Source organism: Canis aureus, chromosome 5 (assembly GCF_053574225.1).
Source record: "Canis aureus isolate CA01 chromosome 5, VMU_Caureus_v.1.0, whole genome shotgun sequence".
Taxonomy (NCBI): domain Eukaryota; kingdom Metazoa; phylum Chordata; class Mammalia; order Carnivora; family Canidae; genus Canis; species Canis aureus.
In genome coordinates, this window is record NC_135615.1 from 50,857,478 (window position 1) to 50,877,658 (window position 20,181).

At 39.2% G+C, this 20,181-nt stretch overlaps 2 long non-coding RNA genes across 8 annotated transcripts in view; one reads left to right on the forward strand and one right to left on the reverse strand.

Moving 5' to 3' along the window:
• The window catches only part of LOC144314173 (uncharacterized), a 75,756-nt gene that overhangs the window by 2,703 nt on the left and 52,872 nt on the right, over window positions 1–20,181 (forward strand). For 4 of the 6 annotated variants that reach the window (XR_013379962.1, XR_013379967.1, XR_013379964.1 and 1 more), the window contains exons 1-5: window positions 2,452–2,817; window positions 3,036–3,134; window positions 7,008–7,101; window positions 11,851–12,006; window positions 19,447–19,580. This is a non-coding gene — a long non-coding RNA (uncharacterized LOC144314173). Of the gene's footprint in view, window positions 1–2,451; window positions 2,818–3,035; window positions 3,135–7,007; window positions 7,102–11,850; window positions 12,007–19,446; window positions 19,581–20,181 lie in introns of those variants that run through there. The other 2 variants (XR_013379965.1, XR_013379966.1) reach the window with 2 other exon arrangements.
• LOC144314171 (uncharacterized) overlaps window positions 10,850–20,181 on the reverse strand; it is a 65,879-nt gene continuing 56,547 nt past the window's right edge. The window contains exons 3-6 of one of the 2 annotated variants that reach the window (XR_013379961.1): window positions 19,512–19,577; window positions 17,307–17,429; window positions 15,698–15,789; window positions 10,850–11,418 (exon numbers count right to left, since the gene is read on the reverse strand). This is a non-coding gene — a long non-coding RNA (uncharacterized LOC144314171). The remainder of the gene's footprint in view (window positions 11,419–15,697; window positions 15,790–17,306; window positions 17,430–19,511; window positions 19,578–20,181) is intronic. The other variant, XR_013379960.1, reaches the window with a different exon arrangement.

The window sequence follows — 20,181 nt, forward strand, 5'->3', positions numbered from 1 at the left end:
GGAAACCATCTGAAAATAATGGTTTCAATAGCTGTGAACACCTCCTTGATAAAGAACTACTGGCCTCCTCAGTATTCTTCAAACATGCCAGCTAATAAACCTTTTTTTGAAGCCAGTCTGGAATATGAGTAATGTTATGTCCAGTTTACACCAATAAACAACCCATTATTATGAAGGATATTTGTGTAAGAACATGAATATTTGTCCAACCAGTTCAAAATAAAACTATTCTATATAGCCCTTCAATTATGACTAGCATAAAATATAAATCACCCAACTAGTGCAACTCTCCTAAGATCCTAATGAGCTCCACACACTGGGGGTTGGTATTTTTAAGTAGCAATTCCAGGCGGAAAAAGCACATTTGCAGTGAAGCATTAAATTGGCTATAAAGCAAAGGTAGTTATGGCACCTCTCAGTGAAATAAGATGATGCAATTATTGCGAGCACACAGCTTCATCAGGAACAACAGCCATTCTTATAAACATTTGATTTACGCTGTTAGGAACAAACACATAAATAGAAAACATAAATCTATGACTTTCGAATGGACTCATATATCTAATAAAAAGGTGTTATTATTCAATGTTCGATGTCCATTTAGGGCTTGGCTTCCCTTGTAGCTAGTTTAAGAATAGTTGCTTGAGGTTATAAGGACTGTGCACTTAAAAAAGTACAAATGCAAAAAAAAAAAAATACAAATGCAATGATATTTCCAGCCATCAGTGATCTTTCCTCTGGGTTAGTGTAAGCAGAGAAGATTACAATCAATCCACCAGGTGTTCCCCCAAATAACTGCTCCATTTATTGGCTTTTAAAGCCAACATATTGGGTATAAATTCCATTAATAGAGACAAATCCTTTCTTGCACAATTAAGCATCAAATTTCTAAGCAAATATCCTGAGAAGAGTAACATGTAAGTGCACCAAAGTAATGCCTGGTAGCAACTCTTTTCCTCAGAAAATCTTTTGCTAGTATAGAGAATGTAAGGAGTTCTTCATTCTTTCTTCTTACTTTTACTCTCCTTTAATGTCTTGGTAGTGGGTGTTAGGAAAACAAAAATACAGCTTGTTCTGTTGTCAAAAGAAGTTGAAGAATAAAATCAACCACTGTGAACCTTTCAGATATGTGATCCTGGCTGCGGGTGGAAATGAATTGATGGAAGATAAGAGACGGGAAAGTCGAACAAGATCATAAATATAAGAATACCTTGTGAAGCATAAATACAAATGTGGGGGAGTTTCTAAAACACATTAGATAATTAAATATTATATGTTTTAATATTTTAAATATTAAAGAAGAGATTTGGGAAGCTAATGATAAACTTCATTAATTTTATTTATTTTTAATTTATGAGATCATTCCCTTTGTCTAAGTGCCCTAAAACTTTTTATTTCCTGTATGGCCAGTAGACTGTATCTGAAATGATAAAATGGCCTGTTTGGACATGCTTTCAGCTAAGATTTCAGCTTAAGATTCTGTTTGCTAGAAAGATGCCCAAACAAGATGACCACATAGAGCAGTTTCTCCCTTGTCCTGACCGCCACTCCCTGGCACTGTAGTCAATTAACTTCTGTCTCTTAAAAAAATTTTTTTTAAAAGATAACCACATATGAGAAGCACCGTACTCTTTGACATTATACATCACCAGAATTAAGGATTGAGTTGGCTAAACTGCTAACATGAGAGGTACCTTACATTGTCTCTTACCTGTCTTTCTGTCCCTTCCTCTCTTTATCTGAAACCATCAACTGTGACCATCTCTCAATCATTTCATTGCTCCAGTGTGGCTATGTAGAAAGAACATGAGAGTCCCCTCCTCATGCCCAGCCCCACCTGTGTATAACTCAACAACCAAACAAGTTATTTGTCCTTCCCTGGGTTCAGTCTCTCTTCCATAAAGTAAAAGTTTTGCTTTCATAGCCTACCAGAGAGAAAAGCAACCAATTGTTCTATACCCTGCTTGCTTAGAATAGAAAACTGCCAGATTTACAAGAATGAGTCTGGAAATTTAGAAAATAATTTTTCAGAAATCTGTCTCATTGTAAATCTTCCTGAGGCACTCTATGAAGTAAAGTAGTGCAAGACATATGTGAAAATAAAAACGAGCACATTCCCATTTATATGTTTTACATAATGTAGGCAGAGAATTGGAGAATAAACGTTAAAGAGCTGATAGTTTATTACTCCTTAATAGGACACTGTGACAAAATCAAGAAAGTCATTGAAATGAGGTAATTTCTGCCAAATGAAACAAATCAAAATTATTAACTTGAAGTCAGTGTCCACAAACTTCACGGGTCATTTAGTAGTTTGTAACTGGGCATTGAAGATTGAGAATGTAAGTACGGGGCATTCAGGAGTGCTCAGTGCCCTCCCCTGACTTTCTTCATCCCAACATTCTCTGTGATGTAACATAAAAGCTGGAATAGTAGAACCAGTGAGGGGCCTTCAGAGGTCACCAGCTATGGTTAGTCAGCCATAACCTCTGGGTGAACCGGCATGAAAATTGGTGAGAGAGAGAAAGGAGCTGAATATGAATATGGTTCCTTTGGGCTATTCAGGAGGCAGAAAGGCTGTAAGTCCCAACAAATAGAAGTTGTACATCTACCTGCAGCTGCTTGTAGATTGCTCTGGGAGGCTTAGCCCAGTGGACTTGAATGACACCTGCATTGTAGTGGAATTGATCTCAGGATCAGGTGTGTGGAAAAGGCTGAAGGTTGTCTTCCCACCATATTTACTCCTCAACGCGGATGTCATTTTCTTGGCTCTAGAGAGCCTACCAGCCTAAGGTGCTTTCAGAAAACCATGGGCAGGTAAATAAAAATTAAAACTCACTGAAGGAAACATAATCTGATGGAGGAAGACTGCTATTGTTTGAATATCCCCCAAATTCAAAGGTTGAATACTAACTCCCAAAGGTTATGATGACATTAGGGGTTGGCCCTTTGGGAAGTGCTTAGGTCATGAATGGGATTAGTGTTCCTATAAAAGAGACACTACAGAGACCCCTTGCCTCCTTCCACAATGTTAGGACACAGTCAGAAGGCTCTGGCCAAGAACCTTGGAAGAGGACCTCACCAGAATACAACCACGCTGGCACCTGGATCACAGACTTCCAGCCCCCAAAACTGTGAGAGATAAGTTTCTGTTGTTTATAACTGTTTATACTCTGTAGTATTTTGTTATAACTATTTTGTTATAACCAAGCTAAACATCTAGAAAAGGTGAATCCCACTGAAGAATTGATAGAAAAGATATATGAGAGCTTTTCTTTTTTTAAAGGATTTTATTTATTTATTTATTTGACAGAGATAGCACAAGCAGGGAGAGTAGGAATAGACTCCCTGCTGAGCAGGGAGCCTGATGAGGGACTCGATCCCAGGACCCTTAACCCACTGAGCCACCCAGGTGCCTCACAAAAAAAGAAAGATTTTCTAAATTAAAATAAATTTCTTACTTTACATGTAGATAGATAATTAAGCAAGAGGATATTTGCTGATAGAAACTAAATTTGTATTCTAGGAAAGAAAGTGGAAAAAAATGTCCCAATATATAAAAAAGCCACAAAGGTAGGAAAATTATGAAGGAAATTATAAGATATGGGAAGGGCTGATGAAAGAGTAACAGAAGATCCATAATAGAAGAGAGAATAGATGGGAAGTAATAATTAAATTTAAAAAATAGATAAACAGTCTGGAGTTGGACTGAGATCAGGGCAACTTAGTCATTGAAGTTGTGCTGTCCATTTTCCATCCGGATGAAATATTGCAGTGTGGAGGTCTACTTCCACCTAGGATGGAATAAACAATCTCTACCCTCCCCCCGCCCACACACACACTGATTACAACAAAAAACCTTGAATAGGATGCACAAGACAGCTATCTGAGAACTCTGAGAATCAGAAAATCTGAAAAGCAGGAAATCTGAAAGAAAAATAAGATTAGGGAAAAAATCAAAATACCAAGAATACCAATATGGCAGATATTTTCCTGGATTTCTTTTCCCCTTCCTATGCCTCTAGGCATAGACCCTAGAGCACCCAGAATTATGGAACAGAGAGGGGGATACGAAAAATTCTGAAATTATTTTTCTGGCCTGAGGACTATGAAGTAGGTTGTAGGGGTCACTGCAAGACAGAGGCTCTGGGAGAAATCCCTGGGGTGACCCTACATTTTTCTTATCCAATCTTTGCTTCAGGCAAGTCTTAGTCATGAAGCTACATGCAGCAGCCAGTACCACACAAATACCTAAATACCTGAGAGAAAAATCTGAGAGACAAGATAAGGATTCCCTATTGTCCAGCGAGTGTACAGAAGGAAATCATTATTTTCCTTCCTCTCTTTTCTGCAGCTTTACCTCAACACACAGCCAGAGAAATTGCACAACGGCTGCTATGAAGCTAAAACCCCCACTTTTTTGTTCAGAGGACCAGGACAGGGGGCTATAGAGAGTTACATTGTCAGAGGTAGTCATGATGAGAAGATAATCAGAAAAGGAACTCCCCCCAAAATATTATAAGCTCTGGGCTCATCCTGGAGCTACAATTGTGGAACTGACCCATTTCCCCACTAAAAATGATAAAGACCAGATAGATGTACAGTTGAATTCTAATTTTTTTAAAGAGCTGATAAGAAAAACAAAAAGGAAATAAAAGAATTGCGATCAAAAAGAAAGATGTGTCTTATTAGAAAATCAAGAAATCTGACAAATTATTAGAATCAATGAGAGTTCATCAAAGATTCTGGATATAAAATCAATTTTAAAATACCTATACACTAACAAAGACTTGGAAAATGTAATTTCTAAAAGACATAATATTTGTAACAAATAGCAACATGTATCATTTACCTATTCATTCACTATATAAAGAATGGAATTAACAAAAGATCTCTAAGACATGTACAAAGAAATGTTTTAACCTTATTGAAAGACAATATAAAAGATATTTATAATCTGAAGGCCTTACTAGGTTCCTATACAGGAAGATTCATTATCATTACTTTTCCCCTAATTAATATGTATATTCAATTCAGATTGAATTCTAATCAAATTTGCACTGGGTTTTTTCATGGAATTTAGCAAGTTGATTTTTAAAGACTTTATTTATTCATGAGAGACACATAGAGAGAGGCAGAGACACAGGCAGAGGGAGAAGCAGGCTCCTCATGGAGAGCCTGATGTGGGACTTAATCCCAGGACCCCAGGATCATGACCTGAGCGAAGGCAGACACTCAAACACTGAGGCACCCAAGCATCCCTTAGCAAGCTGATTCTAAATATTCACAGAACAGCAAAGACCCAAGAATAGACCACACAGATTTGAAGAATAGTGAGATAGACTATGCCTACCAGCAATCAAAATTTATTATAAAGAAATAGTGATTTTAGAAGGGTGGTATGAGTACAGAGATAAACAATTAATAAAAACTAACAAGTAGGGATCCCTGGGTGGCGCAGCGGTTTGGCGCCTGCCTTTGGCCCAGGGCGCGATCCTGGAGACCCTGGATCGAATCCCACGTCGGGCTCCTGGTGCATGGAGCCTGCTTCTCCCTCTGCCTGTGTCTCTGCCTCTCTCTCTCTGTGACTATCATAAATAAATAAAAAAAAATTAAAAAAAAAAAAAAAAAAAACTAACAAGTAATTAATAAGACACACACATATATAGAAATGATGTGTTTAAGTATTTCAAAGAACTACAAATAATGGTGCTAAAAGAAAAGGTTATCCAAACATTAACAACAATCATCATTATATATTACCCCAACCACATGCTAAATGGATTAATAATTTGTGAAAAGCAATATTTAAAAATTTTTAAAGAACATAAAGATTATTGATTCAGAGTTTGAAACGACAGGAAAATCATAGGCAACAAAGGAAAGGAGTACCACATTGACTACATTAAAGCAAAAACTTCTGCAATCAAAAGCCACTATGAACAAAATGAAAAGACAAGTCACCAAGGACTAGAGGCTATTTGCTTGGTACACAATCAAAAATAAAACAAATATTATCCAGACTCTTGGGATCCCTGGGTGGCGCAGCGGTTTGGCGCCTGCCTTTGGCCTAGGGCGCGATCCTGGAGACCCGGGATCGAGTCCCACATCGGGCTCCCGGTGCATGGAGCCTGCTTCTCCCTCTGCCTGTGTCTCTGCCTCCCTCTCTCTCTCTCTGTAACTATCATAAATAAATAAAAATTAAAAAAAAATAAAACATTTAAAAAAATATATATTATCCAGACTCCCCCCCAAAAAAATAGTTTTTTCAAATTAACAAGAAGAAGGGGACAATACAACAGAACATGTAGAAATGAATAGGGAAGTCAGAGGAGGGAAAAACTAAATGCAACCTCAAGGAAATGCAACTTAAAACCAACATGGGATGTGACTTCTGACTGGTAACAATGAAAAGGGCTAAAAGTACCTGATGTAGAGCAGCAGGGCCACTCATATACTGAAATACTACTGATGGGAACACACACATTTATTTATTTATTTACTTACTTACTTATTTACTTATTAAGGAGAGAGCAAGCACAAGTGGAGGGACAGAGAGAGAGAGAGAATCTCGAGTGGACTCCCCACTGAGCACAGAGCCTGACCCAGGGCTTGATCCCACTATCCAGAGATTATAACCTGAGCCAAAACCAAGAATCAGATGCTTAACTGACTGAGCCACCCAGGTGCCCTGGGAATGTATATTTTTAACAGCAATTTTGACAGCAATTTAGCCATTTCTAGTAAAGCGGAAGAGGTATATCCCGATAGTCCAGCAATTCAACTCCTAGTAATATATCCTAAAGAAATGCTCATACTTATGCAGAAACAAACAAAAACCCCATGAAGCAACAATGCACTTGGCAGCATCATCTGTAATGTTGTGAAATTGGACGCCCCAGAAATAGCCATCAAGAGTGCACTAGAAACCCTGGGAATGATGTCATCGATATGACAAAATAAGCATTTTCTACCATCTTTCCCCCCCCCAAAAAAAAAAACACCAGAGGGACTTTGTGTAAATCCAGGAGCCCAGTGGGAGAAGTCCCAGCCTGCTGTTGGAGCGGGAGAGAAAATCTGAGATTGGATACGTCAAAGAGGGTAAGAAATAGTTTTACTTTACCCACTTCACCACGCCCAGCAACCCTCACAGAGCACCGCTCATTTGGATGGAAGATCTTCAAGAAAATCATGACCATAATACTGATCCTATTGCTCAGCATTACCGAATGTCATTATTTAAAATAACCTCAAAGATCATTCTGTGGTTAACTCACCTGGATGCAGTTATGAAATGTGCCCCTCTGGGCCGGGCACCATGCTTAGGCTGTAATGGTAAACAAGTCCCAGACCCTGTCCTGAAAGTAACAGCTCGCCCCAGACTAAATAATGAAGCGATAAGCAAATGAATGGGGACACAGTGAGGAGGGCAGGTGTATTCTGGGGCAGGTGTCAGTGGGTGCAGCTGCTGGGGTTTACAGGCCTAACTCGCTCACAAGAACGCCCTTTCACATGTGCTGGGAAGACAGGATCCTAGAAGGAATGGTGAATTAAAGCCAGAAAGTAAGCAGGACTTTGCAAACTGTTAAACAATTTTCAACTTTATCCCGAGGGCAACATAAAACTTCAAGGGATCTTAATTAAACACTTAGTCCTATTTTTATTTTAGAAGATGGCCCTATCGGCAATGTTGGGAGGGATCACAGGGAATAAGGCTGCAAATTTGTAACCCAGGTAAAAAGAGGATGATGCTGGAAGTAGGAGATAACAGTAAGGACGGGACATCTTGGGGGGCAAAGACTTATAAGACCTGAAGAAGAGAGTGCTAGAAAGGTCAGAGGAGGGCCTGGGGGTGAGGGCACCGTGGAAGCCAGAGAGGAAGCGTTCCAGGAAGAATAGCGCACAGTACAGAATGTTTCCAAGAGCTCACATTAAATAATGATTGAATCGTGCTTAATGGATTTAGCAAGCAGGGTGGGTGGGTCACACTGGCAAGAGAAGGTGCAAAGGAGTGAGTGGGGATAGAAGTCAGCTTGCTGTGGGATGAGGCGTCTGAGGGAGGGGGCTCTAAGTAGCAAGGTCACTTTTAGCCAGGAGAAAAAGTGGCTAGGTGCTAAATGCAAGGGGTGAGGTGCTGATTTGTAAGGGGCTAGGTGCTGATTGCAAGGGGCGAGGTACTGATTTGCAAGGGGCTAGGTGCTGATTTGCAAGGAGAGAGGCACTGATCTGCAAGGGGCTAGGTGCTGATTGCAAGGGGCAAGGTACTAATTTGCAAGGGGCGAGCTGCTGATTGCAAGGGGCGAGGTACTGATTTGCGAAGAGCTAGGTCCTGACTTGCAAAGGGTGAGGCGCTGATTTGCAAGGCACTAGGTACTGATTGAAAGCTTGTAGTTTTTCAGGTAGATCCAGTTGATCGCTGCCTTTGTGCACGAGGAAACCAAGTCACAGGGAGGCGATAGGGAATATTCAGCTCTAAAGAGGCTAAACAAGGGACGCCCGGGTGGCTCAGTATTGAGCATCTGCCTTTGGCTCAGGGCATGATCCCAGGATATGGGATGGAGTCCCACATCGGGCTCCCCGCGTGGAGCCTGCTTCTCTCTCTGCCTGTGTCTCTGCCTCTCTCTGTGTCTCTCATGAATAAATAAACACAATCCTTTAAAAATAAAGGCTCAATGATTAGTAAGTTGCATTGAAATATTAGTGGTCCTTTCTGATGCCTAAAACATTATTTGGACCAGTGAGTCAGTCAAGATTATTCAATAAGTACAAGAAAAACTTTTCTTATAAGGAGTTGTGACGCTAAGAAAGGAGAGAAAGCAAAATGAACCTGCAAAGGGGGTGCTGCCTGGAATCAAGGAGAAACGGTCTACAGCAATTTGATAGTTGTGAGAAGGCCAAGAGGTGCTTTCTGCCTTCAGAGACTTTGGGGAAAAACATCCCAAAGTGCCAGCAGGTGGGGACAATACTAAAAACGAAGGTGCTGGTCAGACTGCTAGCTTGTCTTCATCCCCAACCAAGGGAGTGACATATTAAAAGACTAGCTACGTGGTGCCACGTGAGTGTGTGCTAACAAGTGTGAAATGAGTTCCATATTTTCCCAGCAGGAAGAGCGTTCCTTTTCTTTAAAAAAAAGAAAAGAAAAAAGAGAGAGAGAAAACACCAATTGTATTAGACTGAGTAATTACAAATATATTTTGGCTTTTTTCTCCTCATCCCCAATTGTCAAAATGTGGTTACTCTGTTTTTATAACTAATAACAAATAAATAAAAAGAAGGTGCAAATGCAATGAGGCACCCCCTCCCCAACAAACTGTACCTCTAGAAATTAATTGAAATACATTTTAAGAGAAATTGTGGTCCTGCTGGTGTTTCTGATCTGTGCTATTAAGATGTGTGTAGACATGTATAGCATTTGTGCGATACATTTGCAAGCTACTTCACTTAGATTTGGCAAAAACTTTATCACAATTAGTGGGACACTGAAGACATATTTGCATGCTCAAAGCAGTTTTGTTTTGTTTTGTTTTGGATTTTTGTATAAAACTAAGTTGTAGTTTAAGAAGCATGTCCTTTGATTTGATTTTTGAAAAAAGTGGGAATGAATTTCGTTGGGTGTCGGCTTCCTCCTGGGCACGCACCTGGGCCTCTACCTACTTACTAATGGCTAGCCTCTGCAGACAGTCCACTCCTCGAGCCCGTGTCTTAGGGGAATCAGCTCTTGTGATTCTTTATTTTTTTTTTTAAGATTTTATTTATTTATTTATTTATTTATTTATTTATTTATTTGAGACACAGACAGAGGCAGAGACACAGGCAGAGGGAGAAGCAGGCTCCACTCAGGGAGCCCGACATGGGACTCGATCCCAGGACCCCAGGGTCACACCCTGAGCTGAAGGCAGACACTCAACTGCTGAGCCACCCAGGGATCCCTCTTGTGGTTCTTATTAGGATTGCAAGATGCGCTTCAACATGCACCCAGGAACTGTGAAAAAAAGGTTTATTCTCTACAGGTACCCAAGGGCCACATGGTGTGAGGGAGAGCAGAGGGGTGCCTTCCTTTTTTAGGGTACAAGGATGGGATGCCTTTGCTGAATTTAAAACTTAGGAGTTTTAAAACTCTTTGAATTTAAAACTTAATCCCAATCCCAGATTGAGATGTGGGAAGGGAAAAGCAGGATGGGGTGGGGGGGGCTGGTGGTCACTACTGTGGTCCGTTTGTGAGGTTACCCAAGGGCTTTCTAAGAGGGGAGCTTCATGGGTTGGGGCCGCCTGGTTTCTTATCTAATTGTTTTATTAGTAGCTGTGTCCTAATAGCTGCCAATATGTTGATTCCAGATGGACGTTTTTGGAATGGATGCCTTGATTATCAAAAGCTAAATGTTAGGTGTTCACGTTATAGGGTATTTGTTGATGAGGGATTTGTGCATGTGTCTGTTTAGTTCTGCTCTTTGTTGTCTTGCCTAAATAGATCTTGCACAATTTAGTGGTGGGCATACTGGCCTTCTAAAAAGGTGAAAAGCTGAGGTTTCTAAATAGAGTTTTATTGGTGTGTGGTTTGATTGGATTTGTGGGTGTTTGGGGGCCTGTAGGTTGACTTTTGCTGAAATCAGTCTGTAGGTTTACAGGGATACCTCACCCAAGCCAATTTTGTGTAGCATTTTCAGAGAAAATGCGTTTCTAGAGCTACTCTAGTTGAATGATAAGAAGGGTCTGGTAAATGAGTGCCTGAAATGATATTATGTGTGAAAAGAAACTTACCAAATTTACACAAAACTAAGATTTTTTGTTTGTTTTGTTGTAAATATAAAAATGCACGTATAGAATATTAAAATTACTTTTATGGATTCGTGTCTGGTCTGGAGGGTCCGTGTCACAGGAAATAAAGGTGGGGTGTAATGGGGAGAACGTGTGCTCTGAAAACTTCTTTACCTAAAACGGAAGCTCCAACTGATATCTGGGCCAGCTGCTGTTCAGTTTTGCTTGATCAAACCCGGCAATTATGTGGAAATGGGGTAATGAGGCTACTACCAGCCAACTGGGGGACATTTATTACATCTGGTTTTTAAAGAAAGCAAAAGAATTCTACCAAAGCAGATTGGAGCTTACAGTATGGTTCCATTTTTTGCTACTTTAATAAATATTTTCGGTCCCTTCGTCTCCTCTGATCTTTCCGCTGAGCGCCTGCCTGCTTCATAAGCATTCACCAGCAGTGGAACCTGTACCATCCAGGGGGATAGGATGTTTTTAACTTGGAAACCTTTGTAGAAACAGACAGGACCCCCAAGAAATGATTTTCAGCTGGCTCACACTGTCAACGGCAGGTGGGAAATAGTCCTCTTCAACTCTTCACAATTGCCTCATCAGCAGGTGTCCCGTGTTTGTTTTCTTGCCAAGTCAGAGGCCTGAAAAACACGTTTCCTTAAAAAAAAATAAAGAAATAAAAATTAAGAAAATAAAAATTAAAAAAAATTAGCCCTGGTGTTTAGTATCATCATCACTGTAACATTTGGTTTCTCTTTGTCACTTGAAGAAGGTAATTGTCTGGTATTCACAGCCCAGCATCTTGCTGAAATGTTAGCGCGGCTGCCCTGTGTCCATGAAGCACAGGCCTAGAGAGTTCAGGTGGAAGGTCTTTCTTGTTGGATTCCATTGGATGAATGCTTGAGGCTATGGGTTTTGAGGTGATTACCACAAAACCCATCTTCTAAACGACCTCATGTTCTGTTTAAATGTGCTTTAGATGTTCCATTATGTGGAAGCCTAGGATCTCTGGAGGGGAGGGCCCAATCAAAGCAGTCTGATCCTATAGCATTTGATCAAGGGATTCATTACTTGTATCTAAAATTCCAGATAATTGAATGGAAAGGAAAACCTTGAACCATCTAGAAGTCAGCTGGCAGATGGGAGATTTGCACAGTGTCAAGAGGTTTCATGAGGAGAAACAGCTGTGATGCTTTTTTCACAGCAGAGCTAATACCAGAAAAGTCCTACTCTATACAATGGGAGGTATTATTTCTAACATTCTGAAATATATTCCTTGGTTGGAATACCTGTGAGAGCCCCTTGTCGTACATTAAATGAATAGGGCGTTAGACATAATAACACTAATTAGAATAGTAATTCCTAATGCTTCTAAATTACTCCTAATATATCACACTGTTGTAAGCATTATATATATATTTAGCTTATTTAACTTGTACAACACAAAGTAGTTGCTAAGGTTACCTCATTTTTTTTAATTGAAGTATAATGATGGGCACCTGGGTGGCTCAGTGGTTGAGCATCAGGTCGTGATCTGGGGTCCCAGAATCGAGTCCTACATTGGGCTCCCTGCAGGGAGCCTGCTTCTCCCTCTGCCTATGTCTCTGTCTCTCTCTGTGTGTCTCTTGCGAATAAATCAATAAAAAAAAATTTTTAAAGAAATTGAAATATAATGTACATATAGAAAAATGAGTTTGGATAAATGCATGTAAGATACAGAACTGTCCTTACTCTCACTACATTTCCTCATGCCCTTTGTAGCAAAGCTCCCTTTCCTGAACCACGGCCAGAGACCACCACTCTCCTGATTTCTATCACCACCCTATAGATTACCCTGTTCTAGAACTACATATAAGTGAAATCCCAAAGTGTGTGTTCTTTTGTGCCTGGCTTCTTTGACTCAGATTCATGCATTTTTGTAACATAAATGTCACATAACATAATAATATAAACATAACATAACAAGCCATTGTGTGTGTACTCCACCATCCATTTAACTCTTTTTTCTATTGATGGACATTTGTATTCTTTTCAGTTTCGAGCTATTCTGGATTAGAAGTATTAGGCCATAGGTAGGGTGCTTGTTTCATTTTATAGGAGACAACCAGGCTTCTTCCCAAAGTGCTTGTATCATTTAATGTTCCCACCAACAATGTATGGGAATTCCAATCATTCCCCATTCTCGCCAACATTTGGTGTCCTCACCCTTTTTAAATATGTCCATGCTTATGGGTATATAGTGATATCTTGTTTTGCTTTGAATTTGAATGTCCCTGATGAATAGTGATGTTGACCATATTTTTGTTCACTTACTGACCGTTTGTCTCCTACTGCAAATCATCTGTTCTTAAAGTCCTTTGCCTATTTGCAACTGAAACTGTTTGTATTCTTATTATTGACCAGTAAGGGCTCTTTGTATATTGTGGTTACAAATCCATTGTCAGAAATAGGTATATATACACACACACACACACACACACACACACAGGATATATATTTTTTTTTCCTGCTTGTGGCTTTGCTTTTCATTATTTTATTTTTATTTATATATTTATTTATTTTATTTTTTGCTTTTCATTATTTAACAGAGTATCTTACTGAGCAGAAGCTTTAAATTTTGATGAGGTCCAAATTGTCATTTTTTTTTTCTTTCAGCTTGAATGTTTTCAGTGTGCTAGATAAGACAATTTTTTTCTACACCATGATAATGAAGAAAGTCTCCTATGTTTTCTTTTAGAAACCTTATAGATGTGACTTTTATATTTTGGCTTATGAGCCATCTTAACTTTTCCTTTTCTCAATATAGTATCAAGTAGGTGTTAAAGTTTTGTTTTTGTTTTTTTTCCCCACATAGAGATTCAGCTCTAGCATCATTTAATTTAGGGGGATAAAAAGCACGACTTTACCTTCCCCTATTGGAATTAATTGCCATAATGCCTTTGTCAAAAGTTAACTGACATTGTAACAATGGCATGGGTCTTCTTGTAGATTTTCTCTTCGCTTTCACTGAGCTCCATCTTTCTTTATTCTACACTGGCCCTTTTCTTTCATAACTTGAACACTGTAGTTCCACTGTCTTCTGGCTTACATTATTTCTGATGAGAAAGAGAGTTCATTCTTAGTGTTCTTCTCTTATATGAAATGTGTCTTTTTCTCTAGCTTCTGAAAATGTCCCCTTTATCTTTGATTTTTAGCAGTTTGACTGCTATGTACCTGGGTGTGGTTTTCATGATGTGTAATCTACTTGGGACTTGTCAAACGTCTGGGATCTTTGGGTTCATGATTTTCAACAAATTCAGAGAACTATGATCATTATTTTTCAAATATTTGTCTTCCCTTTGGTCCCTGTCTCCTCCCTTTATGGGACTCAAAATTCATATATGTAAGGCCACCTGATAATGTCCCACAGGTCTCTGAGTCTCCTTTTTATTGTATTGTATTGTATTGTGTTGTATTGTATTTTGTGTTGTGTGTTGTGTTATGTTATTTTTTGTCCATGCTTCAGGTTGAATGCTTTCTATTAACCTGTTGGCAAGTTTCCTGATCCTTGATCCTCTGGTATCTCATGTACCAATGAAAGTATATTCAGGAAAATTTTCGAGTAATGTATTTTTTTCTTTGGATAACATCATTTGCTTTATAGTATTGATTTCTCTGAGATTCTCTATTATACCCACATTTTTAAACATTCTTAGATATTGTAGTAGCAGTTTTAAAGTCCTTGTGTACTAATTTCAACATCTGTGACATCTCTGTGTCTATGTCTATTGATTGTTTATTCTCATTATAGATGACATTCTTGTTAATTTGTGCCAAACATTTTCAATGATACAGTTTTGAAAGCGAATTTATCTTACTTAAGAGAGTACTGAGACTTATTGTGTCATATAGTTAATATATGGACGGATCCATTTTATCCGTATGGAAACTTGGTTTTTAGCTTGTTAGAGCATCTAAAGTATCCCTGACTCTAAGACTAGATGAACCCTAGTCAAATGGTAGGCTTTTCTGGGATAGCAGTGAAATGTCCAGGGTTTTCAGTGAAGTCTGCACTAATTCCAATCTCAATGTTTCCCAGAACAATATCTAGAACCTATATTCACCTCACAGTCCCCTATTAGCTGCTTTTTTCCAGATCTCATGGGATCTTGTTCTGACCTGACATAGTTGAGTATTCAGCCAAATATTCTAGGGGATCCCTCAGTGAGTTTATGTACCCAGCTCCATCTACTTTGAACTTGTGTCCTACAAATCTCACTCACCTTAGCATTCCCAAAACCCATCTCTTTATTTTGCACAATGAGACTATTGATGTCTGTTTGTTTTCCACTTAAAAATACTAGTTGGGAAAGTGTCTTCAAGCAGAGAGCTGGGATGAAATATTTCATGTGTCTTTCCATTACCCATAGACCACAGCATTCTGCTGTTGGTTGTCCAATGCCCCAAACAGATGTTATATACATTTTTCCATTATTATGGGATTGTTTGAGAGGATCTGATTATATTTAGAATCAGAAGTCATTTTATTTTGATTTCAAAGCTGAGTAAACTGAGACAAAGAGAGGTTTAAAAATTTGACAAACATCCTATAGCTTGACAGAGCCAGGATCTAAGTTCAGTCTGTCTGGCTCCAGAGTTGTGTCCTAATGAAAAGCCTGACAATAGTGTTTTGAGATTTATTTTTTCAGGGCTTCAATTTCCTGAAATGAAATTCATAAGAATAATGTTCTGTGCTAGGTCATGGGCAGGTATACCAAAAGCCTAGTGACAAAGAAATAGAACATGGTGTTATATTACCATGATGTCAGCAAGCAATAGCTTACTTTAGTCTCTTCTCCAGCAGAAAGTACAAAAGACAACAATACATAGTTTGGGTGTTTTGTTTTGTCTTGTTTTTTTCCTGACTTTGTGGCTTATTCAGTCCATGCAGCCTTACCGTAAGTACGTAAGATCTGAGGCCCCTCCATGAAAAACAGGAGACACTGAGGAGCAGCAGCTCAGTCATTTGTATCCTTGATGTCCCTTACCCTGTTTATTGGATCAGAAAAAATAGAAACCATTAGTGAAGGTAACTTCAGGAACGTTGATGACCTTTCTGTTAGTCTTTTATCCTAGTCCTTTATTGTCCTGGCTAATAGGTCCAGTCTCAAAATTTTACCAGAAAATACTTTCATGGGGCACCTGGGTGACTCAGTCGGTTTGGCATCCTACTCTGATTTTGGCTCAGGTCATGATCTTGGAGTCCTGCGATCAAACCCTACATCTGTGCTTAGTTCAGGGAGAAGTCAGCTTGAGATTCTTTGCCTCTGCCCCTCCCCCTCACTTGCACTCTTGCTCACTCTCACTTGCTCTGTCTCTCAAATAAAGAAATAAATCTATAAAAAAGAAAAAATCCTTTTGTAATCAGTTTCTCCATAAACTTCAAATTAATTGGAGTTCTAGAATTTAAGCAGCCTTAGAGATATTTCTCACAAGATTACCAGGCTCATAAAAATTTCTAGTAGCATTGCTCATAATAACATTTTTGTTTCTTGTAATGAAGCACCATAGATAAAACAGGACAGAGTTTCTCCTATAAGGAGAAATTTAGATTTTGGCTTTGGCTTTGTTTTTAGACTCTGTGAGCTCAGGTTTTTATTACTAACTTGAATTTTACTTGATTTTGATTTAATAGTTATAAATCAATATATATTTGATACTAGATGTCCCAGAAGCTTCCCTCAGAAAGCAGAAAAATACTTCCATATGGTCTTTACAACCATCCAAGGTGATATGCATTATATCAGTTCTTTCTTAAGGGAAAAAACAGCAACCTTGGTATAATCCCAACTCTGAACACATATTATTCATATTTTTAACAGAAATGACTGTAGAATGATTAGAATTATAAACTAAGAAAGGACAAAAATTATTACTTGCAACAATATTTATGACATGTATGTTGGTGATGAGATCTTTTGCTAGCTTAATTCATTAGTTCCTTATGAAAGAAGGCAATATATAATGCTTTAAAGTTAGCTTTATGCCCTTGACTAAGGTTTTTTACTAATAGGAAATTGACTCCTTCTTCAAGTGCAAAAAACTAAACCTTTAAGTGAGATTAAATATAAAGAAGGTGTCTGCCTCCCCATACACTCTTCACTGGGAGCTTGGAGGACCCCACTTAGAAGCTGGAGACCACTACATGGACTGTGTGACCTCAACACGACAGTTCCTTGAACTAGGAGTAACCATCCGACTTACAGTATCTAATTCTCTAACCAGCTAGCAATCAATCACATTCTCTACACTTAAACTAAAAAGTGCTATCAGGGAAGAAATAATATGTACAATTGATTTCAGTGGCACAGAAATTGGCCTGAGACAGTGACTTTAGTTATGTGTATGCCTGCCTCTCAGTAGAAAAAAGAGTTCTGCATATAGGTGGAGAAAGCACTTAGAGACAAGCAGAAGGTAAAGACCAAAAGCTCCGTAAAAGGTGGATAAAATTTTCTCATTTCTCAAGTCCTGGTTTTATAAATATAATTGTATTTCAGTCTTTATACCTTTGAAGTTGCCTGTGGGATCCCTGAAGTTATCTCCCTTCACTGAAACTAGCTTGGATAGCTAGATTTCTTGTAACAAATACTCCCTGGCTTAAGATGCTTAACTGCCAAGGTCCAATTTTCCTTAAAAAAAAAAAAATTAGAATGAACTGGCCTAAATTTTAAAAGTCTCTTTGGAAATGATTATCTCCCAAAGCAAAGGGTGGCCCATCCACTTACCTATTTAAGATCTGTGGCGCCTTTGAAAATTAATGAGCCAAGCTAATGAACCATGTTCAAGAAATAAGCAGCTATTTTGTATTACTGGGGTGATTAAGAAATCAGGACCAAGAGACTGATAATACTAAGTAGCTGTTGGTGCTTGAGAATCAGCATAATCAAATCAAACTCAATACACTAAAATGGAAATGGAATCTGCCCTTTGGTTTCTGGTAGCACTTGTTAATTACCTGTCCACACAAGTTATATTAAAATAGCAATAATTCTGTCTCTTATTCTTACTGTGACATGTATATAATCTTCACTAACAGGGCTTTTTATGTGTATCCTCATGACTCTATTAAGTTTAGATTTTGCTAAACATTAATGTACCAAAACAGAATTGGAAATTATTTATTTCCTTTACCTTACTAAACTTTCAAGCATTAGAAATAATCAGTGTAATTGGCTATTTGTATCAAAAGTACCTCCCCTGAGATTACCACATCAACTAGTTCTAAATCGAATATTATCTCTTGTTTATACAGCATTTTAAAGTGTTTCGGGTGCTGTCCCCTGCATCTCATTTCGTCCTCAGTAGTAGACTGTTTTGCAGATGAAGAGCTAAAGACCAGAGAAGTCTAGTTACCTGTGGGCAGCAACCCCACATTACCACAATAAAATGGTCTAAATAACACAAATGTATAACTTTACCATTTGTGTAGCTGGTTAATCTAACACAGTCTTACTGGGCTAAAATGAAAATGTTGCCAGGGCTGCATTCCTTTCTGGAGCGTCAAAGACCATTATCTTTTTTTTTCTGTAGGTTTTTGGCAGAATTCAGTTCCTTTTAATACTGAGCTGCTCTGACTCCCGCTGGCTGCCAGCTGAGGGCCTTTCCTGGTTTGTAGAGGCCAAGCACATACCTTGGCTCGTTCGTGGTTTTCCTTAGACCTCATCAATGCCAGTCACTATGCTTTCACACTGGTGCTCCCTCCCCCTTTGTCTATTGTCTCTGTAACCACAGTGTGGATGTATTTCTGATTTTAAGTGCCATTTTAGGTTATCCAGTTAATCCAGTTACCTGGATAATCCAGGCAACTCTTCCCATCCCAAGATCTTTAAGCTTAGTCACATCTTCAAAGTCCCCTGTGAGATGTAAGATAGAGCTTTCAGGATTAAAGCATGGATGTTCACATGGGCTCTGGGATTAGGACATGGACATTTTTGGAGGGGCCATTATTCTGTCTACTATGTTCAGGGAAGGCTAATGCACGTCCCTGGGGTTTCCTCTCGAGCTCAAAAATTACAGTAGTTGGGGGATCCTTGGGTGGCTCAGCAGTTTAGTGCCTGCTTTTGTCCCAGGACGTGATCCTGGAGTCCCAGGATCGAGTCCTGTATCAGGTTCCCTGCATGGAGCCTGCTTCTCCCTCTGCCTGTGTCTCTGCCTCTCTCTCTCTATCTCTGTCTCTCTCATGAATAAATAAATGAAATCTTTTGGGAGTCCCTAAGTGGCTCAGTGGTTTAGTGCCTGCCACAGATATCTCTAATAACATAGGACTCGAGTAGCAGAGCTGCTTGTACTTCAGCCTCAGCCTACTAGAGCCTTTGCTTGTTCTGGACCTCACTGAAAACTAGCAGAGGTTGACTTTACCTAATAAATGGTCCTAACAGGACTCGAAAGTGCAACATCAAAAAGCCCTAGATGATTACCAGGCATTTTGTTGATCTCTTAATAGTAGGAGATCAGGTTGTAGCTAGCATCTTGTCCTTCACATTGCAGAGGATGTCTCGGCATACATTAGCTCACTGGGCATCTAACATCTTTACCAGTGTAGCAGCCTTCTGAGTTACTGTGAGATTTTATATGTGTGCTTTACCAGGGCATTCTGAAGAGTTACAGTAGGCCATAAAAACTCTGAATGAAAGTAATGTCTTACAGAATGTCCGACCTGCCCAGTTCGCATTCAATTGCATTCTACAGCGCATGGAAGAGTTAACACTGACCTGGAGATAGACCGTGAAGTATGCTGTTGGCTGTTAAGTAGAAAGACAACTTCCTTCTTATTCTTCCTGGTGAGTATGGGAAAAAATACATTTACAAATGAGTAGATCCAAACTATGTACTAGGGACTTCAATTGGCGCTGCTACTTGGTTAAGCGTGTGATAATACACTGACACAGGTCATGATCCATCCAGGTTTTGCAAGTGATGGACCAGTAAACTGAATGGAGGTCTGATTGAGAAAGCTCTCCTTGCATTCTTTAAGCCTTTTAGTGTGGTGGTAATGTCTGTAATTTTCCCTGAGATAAGTTATTACTTACTGGATTGGCAGGAGGAGGAAGGGCATATCTTCAGGGGATCTAGTTGGGCTCTCGAGCTTGGGTTTAAGGAGTCAAAGAACAAATATGTGAGTTCCGTTTTGAATATATACTTAGGAACTGGGGACATGGACCTAAAGAACCCACTGTGAGATGAATGTGATGACAGCTCCATTTATTACTGGACCTTGGTATGCCCCTATTCTAACGGGGTCAATGACGGTTCCCTGGTGTGGTTGATAGTATGGATCGTGTACCCAACAGCCTTCAAACGGTATAGGTGTTCCCTTTTCCCTGGTTTATTTTTACCTTTAATAAATGGCTGCAAGTGTCTTTTGGGGGAGTGCTGGAAGAA